Genomic DNA, 21,886 nt, shown 5'->3' with positions numbered 1-21,886 from the left:
AACTGGCAGTAGGACATCCTTTGAGGGGTCCCAGATTGGAGAGGGTGCAGGCCGGGCTGAGGAACACATCCTCCCCCCCCCCCCCCCCCATGCACGAAATTTGTGTACCGGGCCACTAGTCTATTAATAAGTGAGAGGTTGATGTTAAAAGAAAAATCTAGTGTACATTGATTTTAATCCATAGTATACAACTTGATGTTCGAAAAACTATGTATTGTAAATGATATAGAGTTCTTACTTCTAAAAGGAGGCTTCATCATTCTTAATAATCTGTTTGTCATCTTTATAAAGACCCTACACTGAAGACCCCTCCTTAGAAGACCCTACACTGAAGACTCCTCCTTAGATACTGTTATAAACATAAAAGTTAGAACTGGTAGATCTTACATAATTCTTAGACACAAGATCCTGGTGCTCAGTTAAATAGCCAACTTGTTTTATTTGTTCCTGAAAATTACGATTGACTTGAAAGCTCTTAATCTGATTTAACTACATACATAGTAAATCAATAAAAATTAATGAGCATGTCTTTTAACTTTAAATGAATTGATTGCTTGCAACAAGAGTCCAAAGATATTGTAATCATGTGTTTTTCCAAGGGGCTGTAAGAACCTAAAATGTAGAACGCATCGGAATATCAGTCTGACGAATAGCAGGCATTAAATAAATATTTGAACGATGAATGAAGCTAGTACTAGGCTAACCATTAAAAGCATCATTTATGCTTTTTTCCTTTCACTTTACTAATTTACTCCATCCAGAGCAGCTATTTTGCTCTCTTTGCTTTAAGATATAAGATATTAGAACTTGGCATGAATCTGACTTTCTTAGCCAGAAAACTTGAGTCAATTTAATTGCCTTTCTTTGGGACTCATTTAAACTCAAGACTTAGTTATTTGGTTATTGGTTATAAAAATACAACTAGCTGAAGTATTGTGCATATTTGCTTTCCATGTGGACCAATGGAATGAAAACCACGCTTGTGTTGCTCTCCCTTCTCTCCAGGAAGCGCCGTCTATACAGAGTAGAATGTGAATGACTCCCTGGAATTGTGCAGTGCACATTACTGTTCTCCTTCCACCCAATACCCTTTGTCAGTATATTTTTTAACTAGAAAGAGCTACCTGTTTTAGAATGTCTACTTAGGATGACAGCTTGCTCACTCACACAAGACATAGTACTGTTGACAATGCAGGAGCATCTATTGAAGACAATGGAAGGTTTGCATCTGGAATCAAGCTTGTGGTGCAAGAATTCTGTTCAGTGTAGCAAGCACAGTCTACATCTACCACCCAGAAACTTTCAGTGAGTATATTCCACATGCCAGTACTTTTGAGTAATACTGGCTTATTCAAACTGTCATGTGCAGCTCTGTTCTTCTTTATCAAAGCATGTGTGAGAGAATGCAAACTCAAAGTCAACACTCATTGATTCTTAGAACTGAAAATTCATTAGAGATCTTCGAGTCTAACCATCTCATTTTAGAACTGGGATGACTGCCTTCTTGACTAGACTTGGTTATATGTATAATCATATTAATTATATTAATAGTGAATAAATGAATGTTAATATACATGTAAACTTTAAATGATCATTTGGGATAAAAATCCAAATATATTTATAAACACATGAAGTTAGTCCCCCTGTCTGTAAAATTTTCATAGCACCTATTGTGTGTGTGTGTGTGTGTGTGTACAATTATAAGAATGTGAGGGTGAAGAGGTTACTGACTACCACCTATTAGACTGATAGGAATGGTTATAATGTGGAACAATTTTCAGCTACATGAACAATTCTGGCTGGCTGCTTTTTACTTCAAAGTTTGTTTTATTTTGTGAAGCATTTTCTTATCACATTTATTTATTATTCTTCAAAGGAATGCTGGGAAGGAGACTGTCTTTACTGCTGTTCTCATGTTGACATGTGAGAAAACTAAGTTCACATAGAGCTTGACATTCTCTTCCTGGAAATACATACTTAAAATAACCCACAAGATCCAGTTAACTATCTGGCACTGAGCTCAGTACCCTCTTCTATTCCCTTCTCTCCCAGCCCCAGGGTCTTTCACACAGATGAGACTGATGTCACGTGGAAATCCCCCAAATCAATCCCCACGGGACACTGGATTAGGCACATCCCCACGGGGCTCTTTCTGAATGTAAAATAATATCTCGAGATTCTGTAGCTCTTTTTAGCGAGTGCATTGTGACTCCCCATGTAGGCTTCAGTGCCAGGTACATCCCCATTACTGTTATTAAGAGACACTCAGATTCAATTAAACCTATAGGCTATGCCTTCCAGCAACTTAGAGCCTATAAATGTACTAGTAAGAGACCAATCACTCCATAGTTATTTATTGAAGCACTGACCTGGAATTATAGAAATAATGATAAAAAGACAGATCTGTCCCTGTCTTCAAGAAGCTCAAAGTGTATGGTAGGTACTGATAAGTAAAGAGGCAATTGCAATACAGTAGAATATGTGCAATTATATTGGAAGTTCACTGCGTTGTGGGCTAGGAGGAGTATAAAACTCAGACGTGGACAGTCAGAATGGCTTCCTAGAGAAAGGAAAGCCTGGGAGAGCTAGCTGGACACAGATGTGGGGGAACAATGTTCAATGAAGAGAGAACAGTATGTGTGAACAACTGAGGACAAGAGGGAGCAAAGCACATTGAAGAAAATGAAAAACATTCAATCTTTTGGGCATAGAGTGAGGGTATGAGAATGTCTGTGCAGAGAGGGAGGCGAGATGACTAAGATACTACTGGAAAGTTAGGAGCTAGATTATTACGTGATGGCCTTGTTAGTCCTTTTTAGATGAGTAAACTTTATCCATGAATCATTCATTCACTCAACACATTTTGTTGAATATTTACCATGTACCAAGAAAGAGTGCTGGGGATAAAGCAACAAATAAAACAAAGAACATTTCCTCAAGGAAATTCTGTTCTAGCGAAGGGTGGAAGTCAATGAACCAGCAACCAGTGAGCCCCCTTTGATATGGTGGCATTCCAAGGAGATCTAAAGTGCAAGATGGAACCATGCAAATCTTTGCAGGGCAGAGGGAGCAGCACATGTGAAGGGCTGGGACAGCTATGTGCTTGTTATGTGGTAGGAATAACCCGGAGGCCATTCTGGCTAGAGAAGGGGAGAGAGGATTGGAGTGGTAGGAAATGAAATCTGAGAGGTGGAGGGGGAAGATGACAGAGGGACTTGTCAGATTTTATTCTCAGTGTGATGGGGAATCAAAGGAGAGTTTTCAACAGGAAGGCGGTATGGCCCTGTTGGTATAGTTCTAGCTGCAGAAGAAGAATGGATTGAGGAAGAAGTTGGGAATGAGGATTCGGAGTAGGCAGGAAGATCAATTTTACTGCAGAAAACCAGATGCGCAATGTTGACGACCTCAACAAGGCAATGGCAGTGGGACATGCTACAGGTGAGAGGCAGAAGAGAGAGGAAATGGAAGGATACTAAGGGGCACTCTGCCTTGGTTCCCAAATACTTTCCCACAACTTGCACATTGTCTGAAGCTTTCCCGATTATAGTATCTCTTTTGAGTTTAAAGAATTGACAATCTTGTTAAAGCGATGCTATTTTGATCTTAAAAGCATAGCATTTAATGAGGAACATAAGAAACAGATTATATATTTAACACAATATAATTTATATTAAAATTGTACTATATTAAATTAAAATGAATGCACACAAAACAATACTCATAAACTTGGGGAAAAGACATACAATACAAAATATGCAAAATAAACAGAGAGAACAGTGGCCTACAGTGCAGAGAAGTGAAATAAGAGGATGTTATAAAAACAGCATCAACAAATTTTATTTTTGCTTCTCCCCAGCCCCACTCCCTGCTCCAACCCAGTTTTCCAAAAGATATCTTATTCCAACATTTAAGAAAAACTTTGGTGTTTTCCTTTCTGTGCACAGTGGAATTTCACCAATTTCTTTGGAATGACAAGAATCAGAAAAAGTTCTGTGGCTGCTAAAACCACTGTTCCATAATCTATGGAGATGCAAGGTCTCATAGACAGAAAATTTGCAGTAGATTAATTTAAAGTTAAAGAAATAAAGCTGGCAGTCAGGAGGCTGCTTGGGTTTTATCTCGGTTCTATGTTGATAGTGGTAATCACTCATAGCTAAGTACCTCTTAACAGTTTATAAAGCATGTTTACATTTATTAATCTATTTGAACTTCATATCAACTCTTCAAGGCAGCTATTTTACAAATGAGGAAACTAAAACTCAGGGAGATTGAATGACTCATTACGGTTGCTTAACTTGTAGTCTGTACTCTTTCTGTGTTCTGAGGGAAGATTTTTAAACTGTCCCTGCTTTCTTCCCATAAGTGAACATTATAACATTTACCAACTAACTTTATGGGCATGTATCAGAGGAAAGTGGTGATAATATGGATGGCATGGTTATTTGGAGTAAAAGTGCTAAATAAATAAATATATAATAATAAAGTTGTTGATTTTAAAAGGCAATATATTTAATGAATCAAATTATGTCTTTAATTAATTATAATTATTAAAACATTAAATACATTAACACATAATAGATGTATTAAATTAATAAAGTATATATTACTGTATGAATAAAGTATGAAAATTAATATATGCTTTATGTGAAAATAAATTAATATCTATACTAATAAAAGGGTAATATGCTACTTAGACCAGACATTCTTCCGGACAAAGCCATGGTGGCAGAGGCCAAGGCAGAGGCAGTTAGGGGTGAACAGGCCAGCAGGGGAGGGCAATTGGGGGGCAATAAGGCCGGCAGGGGAGCAGTTAGGGGGCGATCAGGCCAGCCTGAGAGCAGTTAGGGGTGATCAGGCTGGCAGGCAGAGGGGTTAGGGGCAATCAGGCAGGCAGGCAGAGTGGTTAGGGGCGATCAGGCAGGCAGGGGAGCAGTTAGAGGCATCAGGCCAGCAGGCAGAAGTGGTTAGGGGTGATCAGGCAGGCAGGCAGGTGAGCAGTTAGGAGCCAGCAGTCCTAGATTACAAGAGGGATGTCCAACTGCTGGTTTAGGCCCAATCCCTGTGGCAGTCGGACATTACCCAAGGGGACTTGAATTAGAGAGGGTGCAGACTAGGCTGAGCAACCCCCCGCCCCCGTGCACAAATTTCATGCACCAGGCTTGTAGTATAATATATGTATGTATGTAGATAGATACCATTATTTATATATTTATTATTATTTTTGAAATATTTGCAGTCAGGTCTCTAGCAGGTATCTGGGAACTCCCAAACTGGACCCCCACCATTAGGCAGCATTATCCATGGCTTTCCCAAGGAAAATAAAGACAAAATCCAGTGATGGATGAAAGATCATTTCACCTTTTAGCTGAAGCCTTGGCTCAAATTCGAGGGTATCCCCCAAGTGAGTTTGGCTTGCCTACAATGGAATCTACACATGCATCTTCCATCTTGAAGCAAGGCTAGTCCAAACTCCATCAGCCAGAAAAATTAAGAGGAAGTATGTGAAGAAGGGAGTGGGAGAGAACAGCTAAGCACTCTCTTAAGTGAGTATGACCCCAGCTCTCCTTAATACTCCAGCTTGGTCACAGTAGAGCATCTGACCCCAAATAGATCTGCCCTAAGGCTTTAGCCCCTAGTCCCTAGAAGGTGTTGCCCAGTCATCCTCCTTGAACTTGACCAATATCTAGCATGGGTTTTGAAGGAAGAGAGGAGTGTTAGAGTGCTGTATTGGGATAGTTGCTGAAAGATCTCCTAGCCAACAGTTCCCACTCTAAGAACCTCTAAAATTTATTTATTCATTTCATGACATTTTGTGTTAGGCATTATGCCAGGTGCTGGGATATAGATGTGAGTACTTGATTACATAAACATAGAGGGGGAGGCTTTGAATAATCAGTTTGAATGAAAACTTCCCAGAAATTAGCCATTCAACAGAGTAAGAGATATAGAAGTGGTCTAAGGAGATAAATTCTAAGGACATAGATCCATATAGAATATGAAGAGATATTCAATTAAAAATAATGCATAGACTTGAGACCTACACCTTGAAAGAAGGCAAGTAGATGGCATAATAGTCAAAGAGAAATCTGGTATTTTAGAGCTTTAGAAAGAAGAATATACCAGTATTTCTCCAGTGTTAGTTCTACCAGCAATAGCGTTTAATTCTTTAGGCAGAAATAGTCCTAAAGAGGAACAATTTATCAGCCACCACAGACTGCTGGCATCATCCCTCCACAGTGGCCATTGGACAGGAACCTTGGTTCAAATGACTACCTCAGTTTTCTGAATCAGGATATATTTCCCACTTTAAGGTAGTAAATTGGCACTCTAGCTTCTATATCAACTCTGGCCATACCTATTTGTTTGTTATTTTTATTATGGCTATTCTTCTCTGCCTTCCAGAAGTATCACATGAACCAAGCATCCCCAAAAGTCCATACATGGATAGTTCTGTTTGAAGTATGCCTGGTATTCATGAGCACCTGGGAGGACTGCAGTCCTTGGTTCCCCTCCCTCAGCCACCTGCACCTCTTAATTAGGGTAGCAGCAAGGAGACTCCAGGGTTTATGGCCCTGACCCAAATCCACACTCATCGTTCCCCAAACACTGACTTGAATGCTCAGTTTCGGTACTGATTGTGTGAACAGTTGAACAGAAATCATTTTCATCAAAATATCTTAATATTTTGTTTGTGTTTTTTAATTTGGACCCAAAAGAGAAGATAAAAGGGAAAGAGAGAAATGGGTGTAATATATGGCTGGTGATTTTAAGATATGGCCCCTATTTTTAAAAGTTCTGTCTTGTTACTACTATGTCATTAGGACATAATAGAATTGACAATGCTTAGCAAGCACTCAAGAGGTATTTGTTAATTATAACTAATTAACTTTTAATTAAATAACTTGTCTAGTTATTAATTAGAGAAATCGTATGTATATATCTAAATTAAATAATTCAAGTAAGTAATGGATAAATAGAAAGTGAGCAGGTCTGACAGCAGTTTCCGTAGATAGTTCGAGAAGGATTATTGATTGAGGTCTGAGATTTAAGGGATGGTTTTCAGGTGGATCTGGAGCTGGAGCTGACTGGAGAGGCCTCAGGTAAGTGGGAAGTGGGAAAAGCCACATGGCTGAAGTCACTGAGGCAGAGGGTGCATCCACAATCAGAGAGGAGGGAGAGCGGGGTTGTGTCGGGAATCAGAAGCGAGGCAAGAAGAGGGGTGATTGTAGATCATTTTAAAAGGCTAAAGTTTGGATCTCATGGAAAAAGGAGGGAGGGGCCCAGCATAAATTAATCATTTGGAGAAATCTGACAGGAAATGAAAAGAGAAGAGTGAAGCTAAAAGAAACAAGAGTTTGTCAAAGGATTCCCCCCATCTCCCCGCCAAGCCTGGGCATGGTTATCCACAGAGAGCGGTGACCAGTGGGAGAAGAGGAGCGTGTGAGGCAGTGTGAGGTGAGATGAACCTGCCACCCAAGTGAAGGCTCCGGAAGAGGAGACACAGAGCTGAGAAGCTATCTCAGGTCTTTCTCACTCTCCCCGTGACACGAGGTGCTCAGACCTCCAGCATAGCTTGGTCAGTGGTTCGCTGAATCTACCTCACAGTTACTTTGCTTATTCCAAACAGCCATTTTTCCCCATATATTACCAGACTCAGCTATCTTTTTGCAAATACATTTTCTTTTTCTTTTTTTTTTGGATCTAAAGTAGTCTGCCCCCCAAGAGAAATCACTGCCTCTCAGATGACATTCTTTTAGACCAAAGCTACAGAACCTCACCCAAAATAGATCAAATATTTTAAATGTTTTCTTTATTTGCTCCCCTCACAAATATGCCTGCAATGCAAAGCCAATTATGAGATTGGCGTTTCTTTTTCCTGAAATGAGTGGAGGATATGTTTTATGGTTGGGAGGGGACACCAGGTCTCCCCACGTGGTCTCGGTGGGATTTCAGACAGCCTTTATTAAGCATCGCACAGCTGGGTCTCTCTTAGCACCTGCCATCTGGGAGTCCATCCTGCGCAGATATCTGAGCTGCTCCATTAGAAGGGCGGTTTTTGAAAATCGGACACAGTGTTTTTACAAGATTATAAAAGGCACAGAGCTTAACACTAATCCTTGCAGATAACAGATGCTCAGAGGTTGGTTGAATGAATGAATGAATGAATGAATGAAACTAAGAAAAATCCAGTTAAGGCTCTCAGTGACTCAGATACCCATTGGAATTCAACAGGAATTTCTCATAGATGCAACCTCTTTGCTTTTTCTGAGGCTAGAGAAAATCCAATAGCAATAAATATGGGAAGAGTGGAAACCATAGAGATATCCAGTTATCCTCCACAGCTCCAGAAATAAGGAGACAGAGATTCCCTACAGGGAGACAGGGAACTGGCCAGTCCTGTGCAGTGGACGTGTGGGAAAGGTAACATTTGTCTCAGATGCTGCCTCCTCCTTTCTGGGTTTTCGCTGATGCCCTCTTTCCATTTCATCAGGTCCTCACCCTTACCCCAGACAGCCAACGCCTTTCTTCTTCCACCCGCTGCCCCCAGAGACCAGCCTCACTTTCTTCCTGCCATGCCCCATCAAAATGGAAGTTGGCATGGTTCCAATCTGTTGTCATACAGACCCACAAATAGTTTATATGAATGGGATCATTCCCACTGAACCTTGTGTTTTTGAGATCCAAGTGCATCATGCCCGCTCATTTTTGCCACTATATAGTATTCTGTTCTATGCAATAGTTAATGTAGCCTCTTCCCTGCTGACCGCCATTGGGGTTTTTGTAAATGGTATTTTTATTACAGACAATACTCTAATGAGCTGCCTTTTACATGTGCCCTTGGTAAGGGTGCTAAAGGGTATGAGAGTTTCCCGAGAGGATATTCCCAAAAGTGGGATTGCTGGATAAGGAATGCAGTTGCTGAACATCTCTGAGTTACTGCCAAATCACTCCAGATAGTGAATGTACCAGTTCACTCTCTTATCCAGCCTGTAGAAGAATTTCTTTCTGCACATTATCAGCAACATTGAGTTTTGTAAGATTAAATGTCTTTTCTGTTGGCTATGAACTGGCAACAGTGTTTTAACTTGCATTGTTCTGCTTTCTGCTAATGAGGTTGAGCTTCATTTCAAGGTTTTTGGCCCTTGTATTTTCTCTTCTGTGGAGTGTTATATCCTAGTCGTATTTCTCTCTCTCCAATTAATTTTAGGCATGTTTACCATCCTAGATTCTAATCTTTTGCTGTATACATTACACATTTTCTCTTGGCTTGTCTTTTGACTTTGTCTATAGTAGCTTTTGTTGAACAGAAGTTTTTATCTCTTGAAGTAGCCAAATTGTTTTCAGTTTAACTTAATTTACTTAATTTCTTTTAAAAAATTTAAAAATTAAGTTTAACTTAATTTTTACTTAATATATCTAAATATTGTTTAGCCTTTTCTTGCTGAAAAATGATCCAAAACCTCAGTGTGTTACAACAACAAACGTTTACACGAGGTCTGGGTCAGCAGCGACTCTGCTCGTCCTGGCTGGGCTCCGGGCAGCAGGGCTCTCCGTGTCTCCTCAGTCTGGAACTCAAGCTGAAGAGCAGCCACGATCTTTTCTGCGCCGTTGTAACAAATGACCACAGACTGGGTGGCTTAAACAACAGGAGTTTATTCTCCCATCGTTCAGAAGGCCAGAAGTCCACAATCAAGGTGTTGACGGATTGTTAGCTTTTCCTGGAGGCTCTGAGGCAGAATCTGTCCCAGGCCTCTCTCCTCGTGGTCACTGGCAATCCTTAGCATTCCTTGGTTGTACATGCATCACTCCAGTCCGCCTCTGTCGTCACATCCCCCTCTCCTCTGGGTCTTGGGTGTCTCAAATCTCCCTCTGCCTTTTTCTTTCTTTCTTTTTTAACCAAAGACCTACGTTTTATTATTTTTAACTTTTTTTCAGTTCTAGTTTATAGTCAACATTATTTTGTATTCGTTTCAGGTGTACAGCATAGTGGTTAGACAGTCATATACTTTACAAGTGTTCCCCCAATATTTCAAGAACTCGCCTGGCACCATACACAGTTATTACAATAGTATTGTCTCTTTTTCCTATGCTGTACTTTATATCCCCGTGACGGTTTTGTAACTATCAACCTGTATTTCTCAATCCCTTCACCTTTTTCTTCACCCAGTTCCCCAAGCCCCTCCCCTCTGCCAACCCTCAGTCTGTTCTCTGTATGTGTGAACTGTTTTTATTTTGTTTGCTTATTGATATTGTTCTTTAGATTCCACATATAAGTGAAATCATCTGGTATTTGTCTTTCTCGGACTGACTTATTTCACTTAGCATAATACCCTCTAGGTCCATCCATGTTGTCACAAATGGTATGCTTTCATTCCGTTTCATGGCCATTTATTATTTATCTTTTTTCTTCTCTTCATCTTAAAGAAGACCCTTTAACATTTCTTGTAACACTGGTTTGATGGTGTTGAACTCCTTTAGCTTTTTATTGTCTGGGAAGCTCTTTATGTGTCCTTTGATTTTAAATGACAGCTTTGCTGGGTAGAGTAACCTTGGTTGTAGGCCCTGGCTTTTCACCACTTTGAATATTTCGTGCCACTCCTTCTGGCCTGCAAAGTTTCTGTTCAGAAATCAGCTGGCTGTCGTACAGGTGCTCCCTTGTAGGTAACTAACTGCTTCTGTTCTGCTGCTTTTAAGATTCTCTCTTTGTCTTTAAACTTTGGCATTTTAATTAGGATATGTCCTGGTGTGGGACTCTTTGGGGTTCATCTTGTCTAATATGATTTCCACCTCTCCCTGAAAATCTACACCTCCCTCGGTGAACATTTCAGTAAATAACACTACCATTCACTCAGTTATTCAGACCATAAAAGAAGGCATCCTTGATTTCTCTATTTTTCTCACATCCCTCATCCAAACATTAGTGAGTCTTAATGTGTCCAAAATTCAATAATTCCTCAGTCCCCTGACCACAACTACCTTAGTCCAAGCCAGCATCTCTTGCCTATGAGCAGGCAATAACCTCTTCCTGCCTCTACACTTGCAATCTCTTCTCTACAGGACAGCCAGAGTGAGTTTTCTCTCTGCTCAAATCTTCCAGTGACTTTCCATCTTACTTGGAATAAAGCCCAAAGTTCTTACGATGGCTATAAGGCTCTGGATGATTGGATTGGCCATTAGCAATCACTCCTCCCCAATTTCTTGCTGTCAGAAATGCCTTCCTTCATATATCCTGCTTACTTCTTTATTTTATTCACCTCTCTATTGAAAACCTTTAGAGATGACCCCTGCTTTTCAATAGTCCTCAACTCTTACTTATTTTTTCTTTATAGCACTTTTCACTACTTGACTTTATATATCTATCTATTAGTTAATGTTCCATGACTCTCCATCAAAATGTATTTTGTTTACAATGCCTAGAACAGGCCCAGGCATGTGGTGGACACTCAATAGATATTTGTTCAGTGAATGAATGAACTATTTGGGGGGAGTGGTATTTGTTTTCCTACATAATAGGCTAATTCTACTATTTATTAAAATTTCAAGAGTAAATATTAACTATGTTTAGCTCTCTTATCCACCATCATCCTGCTAACATGTTCTTGCCTGTTATCCTTGTATCTAATTACATCATCATTGTCTTAGTGGAATCAATATGCAGTATTTACATTGTTATGACAGTGTACATTTTTCTCACCGTTGAACTATAGAGTGTGCAATGATCACCTTTCCTTTCACACACACACACACAGATTTTGTTTTTCCTGAAATTAAAATGATCTCCATCTCACATTTATTGATTTTCTGTGTACCTAGCACAAATGCTTTTCCCCAAGAACATACCAGGTAATCTATCTTGACTTTTCCTTAAAACATTCTTCCTGGAGTCCTCTACTCCAATCTCTGCAGGTTGCTTTTGGGACCAGATATTGTCATGGAATTTTTATTCAGTATCATTATGGGACCAAACCAACTCTATTATGAGTTTACACCCTGTATTTTCTGATCCTTGTCTTCCTTCTTGGGTTCTAGTTTCAACCCCAACTATTTTTTCCCTTTATATAGGACAAGAACTTGGTAACTTTAGAATGAAATATGTTTTCATTCATTGTACTAAATGCCCAGTGGGCCTTTGAATCTGGAAACTTGCATCCTGCAGTCTGGGGAAATTCTAATGTATTATTTCTTTGATAATTTCCTTCTCACAGTTTTCTCTGTCCTCTTTTTCTGGAACACTCAGATGTTGTTGGATTTTTAATTGATTCTCTAATGTTCTTACCTTTTCTATCATTTTTTTTTCATCGTGTCTTTTCTCTTACTTTTTTTTAAAGAAACATAAATGTGAGAGAGAAATCTACCCTGACCAGGGATCGAACCCACAACATTTTTGTGTATGGGCCGATGCTCCAACCAACTGAGCATCCTGACCAGGGCATTTCCCTCCTACTTTTTGAGAAGAGTTTTTTCTAGACCTTATCTTCTATTATTTGAATTGAATTTTTATAAATTTGTTATAATATTTTTCATTTACAAGAATTCTTACCTGTTCTCTAAAAGTGCCTTCTTAAAGCCTCTTTCTCTTGTTTTGTGGCTACAGTATCTTCTCTCTCTGAGAATAATAATTATAGTTTTCTTGAAGTTACCGGTAATTATAGTTTTCTTGAAGTGTTTTGTTTCTCACCCTGCCTCACTTTTTCTCTGAGTTTCCTTTTTCTGTACTTCTGATGGCTCTTTCAGAGCCTTTTCTTAACGTGACGTTCATATTTAAGAGCGAGGTGCTAAAAAGCCGACGGGAAGTTCCTGATCATGAGTTCACTCAAGGGCCTTGGGTAATGGGCCAGGTGTTGCAGGGGTCCCTCAAATGTGCCTTTGGATCTTTTATCCCTGGGCATTCCAGTTTCCCTGGAGTGAAATCTTCCAAGTTCCTTTCTGTGGGCTATAAACATGACTGTCCTTGTCCCAGGAGCCCCCCAGAGTGAGCAGACTGGGGGGTGATTCAGTGTTACACTTTAATTTAAAAGTTTGTTGTCAGTACACAACCTCTTACCTGCCCACTGCCTGACGTTCTGAGGCCAGCACTTCTCTTCAGAGAATATTCTTCAGTTTCTAGCTATTCCATCTGGTTGGGAGAGCAGGGTTCACCTGGTTGTGCACGTGTAGGATTTTTGCTTGCGTGCTTGTTTGTGTGAGGGTGGGAGAGATATATGGGCTTTTCACTGTTCCTTACTCACATTTTCAATCAGACCTGTTTTCTGCTCCATCTCTCACCTTCAGAGGTTCCCAGGGCTTCCAAATCCTGAGTTTTTCTGCTTTGGAGTCTCATTTCAGCTACTTTCTTGCCCTTGGCCGTGCACTCCATAGGGCCAGAGTTCAGTTTCTCAGCTCTGTTAAGTCAATTACCAGCCATTTGTCCATTTTCCATATTGCAAAAATTGGCTGACATCTGAACTCTGTGTTGACTTCATTCCAACACTCTGTCTTGTGAGATTTATTTATGATTTTTTTATTTCTTTACTATCATTTTTTGTGGAGTTTGGACAAACAGCAGAAATAAATGAGTGCTATGCATTTTATCTGCTAAGTATAACCATATCCTCAATTTTTTTCAGTCTCATTCGTAAGTTCTGTTTTTTATTATTTTCAGAACCCTTCCATATCATATCTATCGTAAATATATTCACCTACAATTTTTCCTAATTGTTTTTCAAGTTTTGTTTTTCATGCTACCTAGTTTCTTTTAGTGTTGGGTGGGAATTTTGAAACAGATTTCTTTGTTCCCACACAATCAATTGTAACCTTGCATTAAGAGAATAGTCTACCCTTCCCCTCTGATCTGTAATGCCCCGGCTATTATTTTAGGAGTTTCCACACATGCTTGGGACAGTTTCGAGGATTTCTACTTTGTTCTATTGACCTATTTGTCTACTAGAGGCTCAGTGCACAAAATTCATTCATGGGGGGGGGGTGCTGGAGGGGGAGGAGGTGTCCCTCAGCCCAGCCTGCACCCTCTCCAATCTGGGACCCCTCGAGGGATGTCCGACTGCCCGTTTAGGCCCGATCCCAGTAGGATTGGGCCTAAACGGGCAGTCGGACATCCCTCTCACAATCCAGGACTGCTGGCTCCCAACTGTTTGCCTGCCTGCCTGCCTGCCTGATCACCCCCTAACCACTCCCCTGCCAGCCTGTTTGCCCCTAACTGCCCTCCCCTGCAGGCCTGGTCACCCTTAACTGCCCTCCCCTGCAGGCCTGGTCACCCCTAACTGCCCTCCCCTGCACGCCTGGTCCCCCCCAACTGCTCTCCCCTGCAGGCGTGGGTCCCCCCCACAACTGCCCTTCCCTGTAGGTCTGGTCGCCCCCAACTTTCCTCCTCTGCCGGCCTGGTCACCCCTAACTGCCCTCCCCTGCAGGCTTGATCGCCCCCAGCTGCCCTCCCTTGCTGGCCTGGTCCCTCCCAACTGCCCTCCCCTGCTGGCCTGATCGCCCACAACTGCCCTCCCTTGCAGGCCTGGTCCCTCCCAACTACTCTCCCCTGCTGGCCATCTTGTGGTGGCCATCTTGTGTCCACATGGGGGCAGCCATCTTTGACCACATGGGGGAAGCCATCTTGTGAGTTGGAGTGACAGTCAATTTGCATATTACTCTTTTATTAGATAGGATAGAGGCCTGGTACACGGGTGGGGGCCAGGTGGTTTGCCCTGAAGGGTGCCCTGGATCAGGTGGGGGTTCCCTTGGGGCATGGGGCGGCCTGGGAAAGGGGCCTGTGGTGGTTTGCAGGCCGGCCACGCCCCTCAGTTACCCAAGCAGAAGCCCTGGTATCTGGGATTTATTTATCTTCTATAATTGAAACTTTGTAGCCTTGAGCGGAGGCCAGGCAGGCCAGGGCTGCGGAAGCTTGGTTTCCTCCATTGCCAGGGGCAACTCAAGCCTCCTGCTCTCTCCAGCTCCGTGGCTGCTGCCATTTTTGTTGAGATTTATTTATCTTTTATAATTGAAACTTTGTAGCCTTGAGTGGAGTCCAGGGCCGGCCAGGGTGTATGGAAAGCTTGGCTTCCTCAATTGCAGGGGAAACCCAAGCCTCCTGCTCACTCCGTGGCCGCAGCCATCTTGGTTGGGTTAATTTGCATAATTGCTCCTGATTTGCTAGTGGGCGTGGCTTGTGGGTGTAGGGGAGGTATGGTCAATTTGCATATTACTCTTTTATTAGATAGGATTCCTGGGTCAATAACGCTTATCTTAATTAGAGATGCTCTAAAGTATCTCAGTACGTATTTTTAGATCTTTACTTTTGCAAATGAATTTTAAGATTATTTTGTTAAGTTCTACAAAAGATAACATTTAGAGAGTCTAGTTGGAATAATAAATGCATAGGTTAATTTGAGGAGAATTCACATCTTCATAATTTTGAGGTTTGCCATTCAGAAAAGTGACATATTTTACCATTTATACAGGCCTTTTACATCCTTAACTCCAGTTTTGTAATTTTCTTGCACATATTTTGTTATGTTTATTCCCAGATAATGCACACTTTTGTTATCAATATGAATAGTGTATTTTTCCATTATATTTTCAAGTTAGAGATGGCTGGTTACAGGATCTTTGGACTTTTCTATACTAAACTTGATCCTAATAATCTTGCTATGAACTCTTTTATTCATTCTAATATGTTTGTTGATTCTCTTGAATTTTCTATACACATAATCACATCATAAAGGTATTTTTTCCTTCTAATTCCAGTAGCTCTTGTTTTTTTAATTCTTTTTCTTTGTCTTGGCTAGAACTTGCAGCTCTTTTTTTCACTTGTAGAAGAGACAGTCATCCTCATCTTTTCATTGATTATAATGGGACTATTTTTAACATTTCATCATTAAGCATGATTTTTGCTGTAGGTTTCTGGTAAACATCTCTCATTATGAGTATAAAGATTTTGTTGCTGTTTTTTTAAGAGCTCCTTTTTTTCCATAAGTGATTATAAATTTTACCAAGTATTATTCTTTACCTATCAAGACAATCTCTATTCTTTTTTCTATTTATTTTTTACTTTTAAACTGCTAATGTTGTATAATGCATCAATAGATTTCCATATTTTAATCATTTCTGCATTATCTTTTTTTATACTATTATATTCAATATGCTAATTTTTCACCTAATTTTATAAGTACACTTAGTCTAATTCTTTCTTTGTGTTTGTGTGTCTCTCTTTGTACTGTCTTTGTTGTTCAATTTTGGTATCAACATTCTACTGGTCTGATTTTATTGTTTTAGAAATTTGAGTTTCTGGAAATACTTTATTTGAATAAAAGAAGGTGTGTGTGTGGAGGGCAGGGCGTGAGGGTGTTCTGCTGCCTTTTAAAATGTTCAAAATATCTGTTCTGTTCAGCAAAGTAGATATTTTAAGCTAGAAGAATGTGTGTTTTCAATGGAACTACATGAAGTGATTTCAATTTAAATGAAAAAGTATGGCCTAACTTTACTTTTCCCAAATTGACACACAAGCAAAATATAATTGCTCACTACTGATCTACATGATTACAAATAGTCAGCTGGAACTGAAAAAATATGAGTCATCCAGATGTTTCCAAATGTCTCGTTAGATTTGTTATGGTTGATTAGGCAGAGATAGCCTATGCCAGACAAGCTGTTCTTTATCTGGGATGATCCAAGTGGGAACTATATTCCACAGAAACTTCCTATATAAATCCTGTGTATTTTTAGTGTTGTTTACAAATGACCTCTGGAAAAAGTAAGTACTATGAGAGTTAAGTTTCCCATGGCAGAAATTGGCAACCTTTATCTTCTTCTTTCTTTTTAGTCCCTTTCCTGTCTTTTTTATTCTTACTTAATTAAAAAAAAGAAGAAGACAATGAAAAAATAATGTTTACGGTGTATATTAATTTGCTAAATTATTCTTCCAATTATATAGTTCCTCCACAATAAGTCTGTTTTCAAATACACAAAATAGGCTGAATGGCTGCTCATCCACTATACCCTGCATATGAGGTATTTAGAATTTATCTAGGGAAACATACTTCTCTTTTCTAAAAACATGAACCCAAAAATATTTAGCCATTTATCTTCTAAAAACCATATAAAATGCATGTCCTTTCCATGTTTCCTGCTGATAATATTTTCCCCATTTGTAGTGCAACTTTTCTTTCCTCTGGGAAGCTGGTACTTATTTTATTCATAGATTGCAAATTACGCCCTGATGCTGTACAACCAAAAGGCATTACTCATACGTGCTGGGAGACTGCTGCCTAGGGTATAATCAGCAGTGGCCATGTAAAACAGCACGTTAAAACAGGCCTCGCTGAGTTATGGACCATGCTTCCGGGAAACACGGGGCCCCAAACATCTCCGGACCCAGCTCCTGTCTTCACCCAGACGCCACTGATTGAGTTGCTTTCGGAGCTCATTGATGTCTGCTCTACCCTGTCTTCAAGCTCAGCCGTTTAGCAGACTAAAAAGTATCTATTCTGCCTTAACAATCTGTCCAGATATGGAACGTCCCCTGCAGCAATACTGTGTTCTCAAAGTTTATTTCCAAATCAGTCATTTGGGTTCAGAAGACATTTTCCCGCAGGAACAATGTTACAAAGGATGGTGCTGCACAAATGCCTCGTTGAGGCACCGTGTACTGGAAACGTGGCCTTGACGGCACCATTCCCACCAGCCATTATTCATCCTGCTTCTCTGGGAAAGTGCATTCTGAGTTCTAACTTGGGATGCCTGTAGCTCACCTCTCCCTCCGCCTGGCAGCCTTCACGGTAGCTTTTTTAGGCCATACTGCAGTAGCAGTTGGGGAGAGGGGACAGGGTAGCCTTCCCAAGAGTTATGGACCATACTGCCGGGAGGCACTCATCACAAGATGAGTCTCAGATGGATACAGATGCCTCTGGGTAACTTATTCACGCTGGAGGGCACAGAGGTCAAGAGACTTTTTCCTAAGTAGAGATCATTTCCAAGTCGGATCTTCAGAAATAGGGACAGCCCTACACAGTAAAACCTCAGATTTTTTAAGACCAAGCTTCTGGACTTGCAAGTAGCCAAGGAAAATAGGTGAACTCTTCTTTGTCAGCGATGAAATAGTCTCCAAACACATGGCAATAAAAAGGCATAAACCTAGCACCTGGCCCCAGACCTGACAAATAGGAGGTGCTCATAATTTTTCGTTGTTGTTGAATCAAGTACTGATTGAGTGAATTCTATATTTAAAAGTGCCAGACCGCGCAGATTGAACGCACAGGTGTGCCAGCTAACTTGATTCTAATTCGGCAGCTCCTAATTCTGACCCTCCCATCGCACACGTTCTTACCAATGAAGAGTTGGTCAGAGTACTTTCAGGAAGTCACTAGAACATTCGTGTCACCTCTGTGGACATTTGCATTTGTCTACACCAGCCCCAAAGTAGGTGCTGGATGTTTCCATGCCCTCTCTTCGTGCATCGTTTCTTGCAATGGCTCCCCATTGACAAATCTGAGGAAACAAAGGGGCAAGGGAGAGGGCGGGGATGTGGAAAACCAGTAAGGATAGCCAAGCCCGTAGGACCCTACCTCGCTGAGTGCCTGGTGCTACACTTATTCTGGCAACCATTGCCTGCTCTAAAAGACCCCAGCTTTTTTGGTCAGTTGTTTTTATAACAAGTGTAGACACATTTTAGGGGGGCTGTGCCTCTCTCAGGTTAGAATTTAGTCTATACGCCAGTCCTGGGTCCCAGTCATTTCAGCCTTTAAAATGACATAATGATTTTATTTCATTTCGTATTTACAACCACTTTTACAAGAAATATACTATTAAGGCTCCCTCAATTAAAAACCCTTCCCCACCCCACCCCCACCCCCACCCCCACTAAACTTATGGACTGTGAACTTTTAGTTTCATAGACTGTGCTTTCTTTTTTAAAGTTCCATTGGTGTTCCACAAGACAGCCTCTTGCTCCAAGATTAACATTTCTTATGATTGTTCCTGACAATGGATTCACTTCCAGAGGCCCTGCTAAGGATAACCAAAAAAGGGCATGGAGCAGGCTGGTTTTGGCAGCCTGCACGCAGTTTCTGAGCTTTTTAGGTCTTGGTTTTTCTGATGAGTGATTTCCTGAGCATGCCTAGGGAATGACAGGCATCTCCACGGGCAGGCTACATCCACCTCGGCCGAGGTGTCGTCATTGGCTGCCTATTAGAAAACCCTACAGGACAATGCATACCACCGACTGCCGACTGTAAACACAGGGGATGTGTGTTCCCTCAGCACGGACTTCTGGGCGGGGCCAGGGAAGGGCGGTCTGCAGTTTTATTGAATAGAGCCGTGCGGATTGCGCTGCCTGCCTGCCTGCCTGCCCTCTCGCTGTGCTCCCGCGGAAAGAAGTCCGTCCTTCCTCTCTCTCCCACTCAGTCCCCGGGAAGAAGTTCCAGCCTATGAGGTAAGGCACAGAGGACTTTCTTTTCAACTCTTCCCGGGAGCCTGGGGACTGGCTCCCTCCGGGTTCCATTCGGCATTCCTGGCCGAGGTAGCCGGGGACGCGAGGCTGTAAAAGCCAATAAGCCATGCAAACTCTCAGAGCCAGACCGTGCCTCGCTGCCCTGCAGATGTTCCCGGAAGACGAGCAGGATGAGATTTCAAGATCTGTTCTTCGAGTTGGGACGAGAGGGGGGGAATCTATAGAGGCGTCTGTGCAGGGACCACCGGTAACTTTGAGGAGAGCCTTTTGTTTAGGAGTGCGATGGGGGTTGTACCTGATCGCCCAGGGACACGGGCGTGCTGTGCTCTCTGCTCACACCAGCGGTCTCTCCTGCATCTTCTGTTCGCAGAGATTTAAGGAGGATTTGCTTTTAACAGCAACTTTTTAGGTGGATGAGAAGCCAAACAGTGATGCTTTTTAACCAAAGGCATTTGCATTTTGTTCTGCGACCCCCTACTTGAGACTAGACTTCTAGCCCTTTGCACTCGCTTGCTTTTTTCTCGATTCCTTTATTCTAATGCTAACCGTGTCGAGTGTGACTCGACATCCGAGTGCAAAAGGCTAGAGCTGCCAAGAGAAGGTCAGAGGTAGAAAGAGCACTGGCATTGAGCGCTGGTTGGGGGGTTAATGTAACTGATCTGATATCTGCTAAGACAGAAGATGCCTACCACGATCTGTTTCCTATAAAACCTAATAATGCGAGCATGCAGGCACTGGTGGGTGTGTTTTGAAGAACTCGCTTTCAACATCCCACCAAATTATTTCTTGAGAAATCTCCTTTTCTGTTGGAAAGTGTGCCCGCGTGTGATCGGATTATTTGAAAAGCTGTCGGTTGCAAGTGGGTTCTAGAAAGGGAGGACACAGTCTTTCAAGAGAGTCAGACATATTTGGGCATCTTCAACAGTAGTACAAGGCAGCTGGGTGGTAGTAGCCTGAAGCTCCTTTTAGAAAGAGAGCTGATTGTAAGGGGTGGAGGGGATTTTAGTGCTGTGGCAATACATGGTCAAAAAAACTGGATGAGAACAAAGTGCTTGGTATTCTTCTGTTACCAGGGCTATGCAGATGGACTTGTAAACTGAAGTAGTAAAGTCTTTCTACTGGGGTTGGCAAAACCAGACACCCAGCACTGGAACTTAAGTGAAGACCAGTGGCAAAAAGGGTGAATCTGATCATTTTTAAAGTAAATCTTGGATATTCAAGGTTCCCTACTCCAAACGACTGGCCCAATTTGAATGTATTCCATGAGTGAGGTGGTTTTGGTGTTGAGAATCAAGAAATCATCTCTTCTCTTTGTATTTAGAAGTTGGGGGATAATTTTCTTGAGAATGCCTCTCTCTCCTCCCAGAAGTGATATATGATAACAGAATTCCCTGTGAGTTTCTTTTCCTGGAACGGGTCTGAGTAAGTGTGAGAGAAAGGCTGCAGGCGAGAGCTATAGTTTGATTATCATCCTTCCCTCGAAGAGATCAAGTTCCAAACTATTTCCACCGTGTTTTTCATGTCAATCAAAGTATGGAGAGCAATTTCTTTTTCAACTGTTCTCTAAACCATGTAGGGAATGCAGCTTGGAAAGGAATCTATAATCTTGGTATCTGAGGATAGATTCCATTTCGAGACCAACATCTCCAAGTCCCCGACAGTTCAGAATTTCCTACCACCACTCTCTCCTCTCCTCATGTGCTCCCCACCTCCCAAAAAACATTATTTAAAAAATAATAATGCTTCAAGTGTTCTACTGTATAGAGTGATGGAGCAAAGGGATTTGATATTTTACTGTATGTTGAACTTTAGGCAGTTCTTTGCACTACTTTCCTCCTGTTAAATAATAGCTAGAACGCATCTCCCAAACAGGGAGGTAAACAGAACCCAGTGGAACCACAGTGCAAGGATTTTCATTTTATTAAAATCATTTAATAAAGAGAAATACATTGGCGCACACACCAGGAATATACAATGGGTTAAACCATTGGTAACACACTGGGTTGTTTCCATTGTTCAAAGCCAATAGAAATGTGCAACTGAAATAATTCAGATAAAAAGATTGCTTTAAACAGATACAATTATTTCATTAAAGAGGAGAACCAGGTTTGAATTGCAGCTTAAAGGATTTAAATGAGATACACACAAGCATTCTCCCACAGTGAGGTGATTAATAATTCTAGTTGGCTCCTATGACTGGCCTGGGGATCTTCTACTCTGGGGCAATAGGTTGGTCCTTTGTCCAGCCATGGAAACATCCAGAATCCAGCCTGTGTATTCTCCGTTAAGTAAAAGGCATCTCAGTAAGTCTTTTCTTAAAAACACGCGTAGTTTTCTCCATTTGTCATTTTCATGGTAGCATGTTCACTAGTCAGTCATTCTTTAGCAAGACAAAAAAACTGACTTATAGATGGGCATGAAAAGGGATTAGCTTGGTCCCCATCTGCCTGCAAT

The 21,886-nt window shown here is 41.3% G+C and overlaps 1 protein-coding gene across 3 annotated transcripts in view; it reads left to right on the top strand.

The window, feature by feature from the left end:
- The window catches only part of CALD1 (caldesmon 1), a 225,148-nt gene that overhangs the window by 7,767 nt on the left and 195,495 nt on the right, over positions 1 to 21,886 (top strand). The window contains exon 1 of one of the 3 annotated variants that reach the window (XM_079786326.1): positions 19,100 to 19,414. The exons of 1 other annotated variant lie outside the window; for it this stretch is intronic. The gene's annotated coding sequence lies outside the window, so the exon portion shown is untranslated. Of the gene's footprint in view, positions 1 to 19,099; positions 19,415 to 21,886 lie in introns of those variants that run through there. One more of the 3 variants, XM_079786323.1, reaches the window with a different exon arrangement.

This window comes from Cnephaeus nilssonii (genome assembly GCF_951640355.1).
Source record: "Cnephaeus nilssonii genome assembly, chromosome: 12".
NCBI classification, from domain to species: Eukaryota; Metazoa; Chordata; class Mammalia; order Chiroptera; family Vespertilionidae; genus Cnephaeus; species Cnephaeus nilssonii.
Note: the sequence above shows the minus strand (reverse complement) of the source record. Positions and strands in the feature narration are given on the sequence as shown.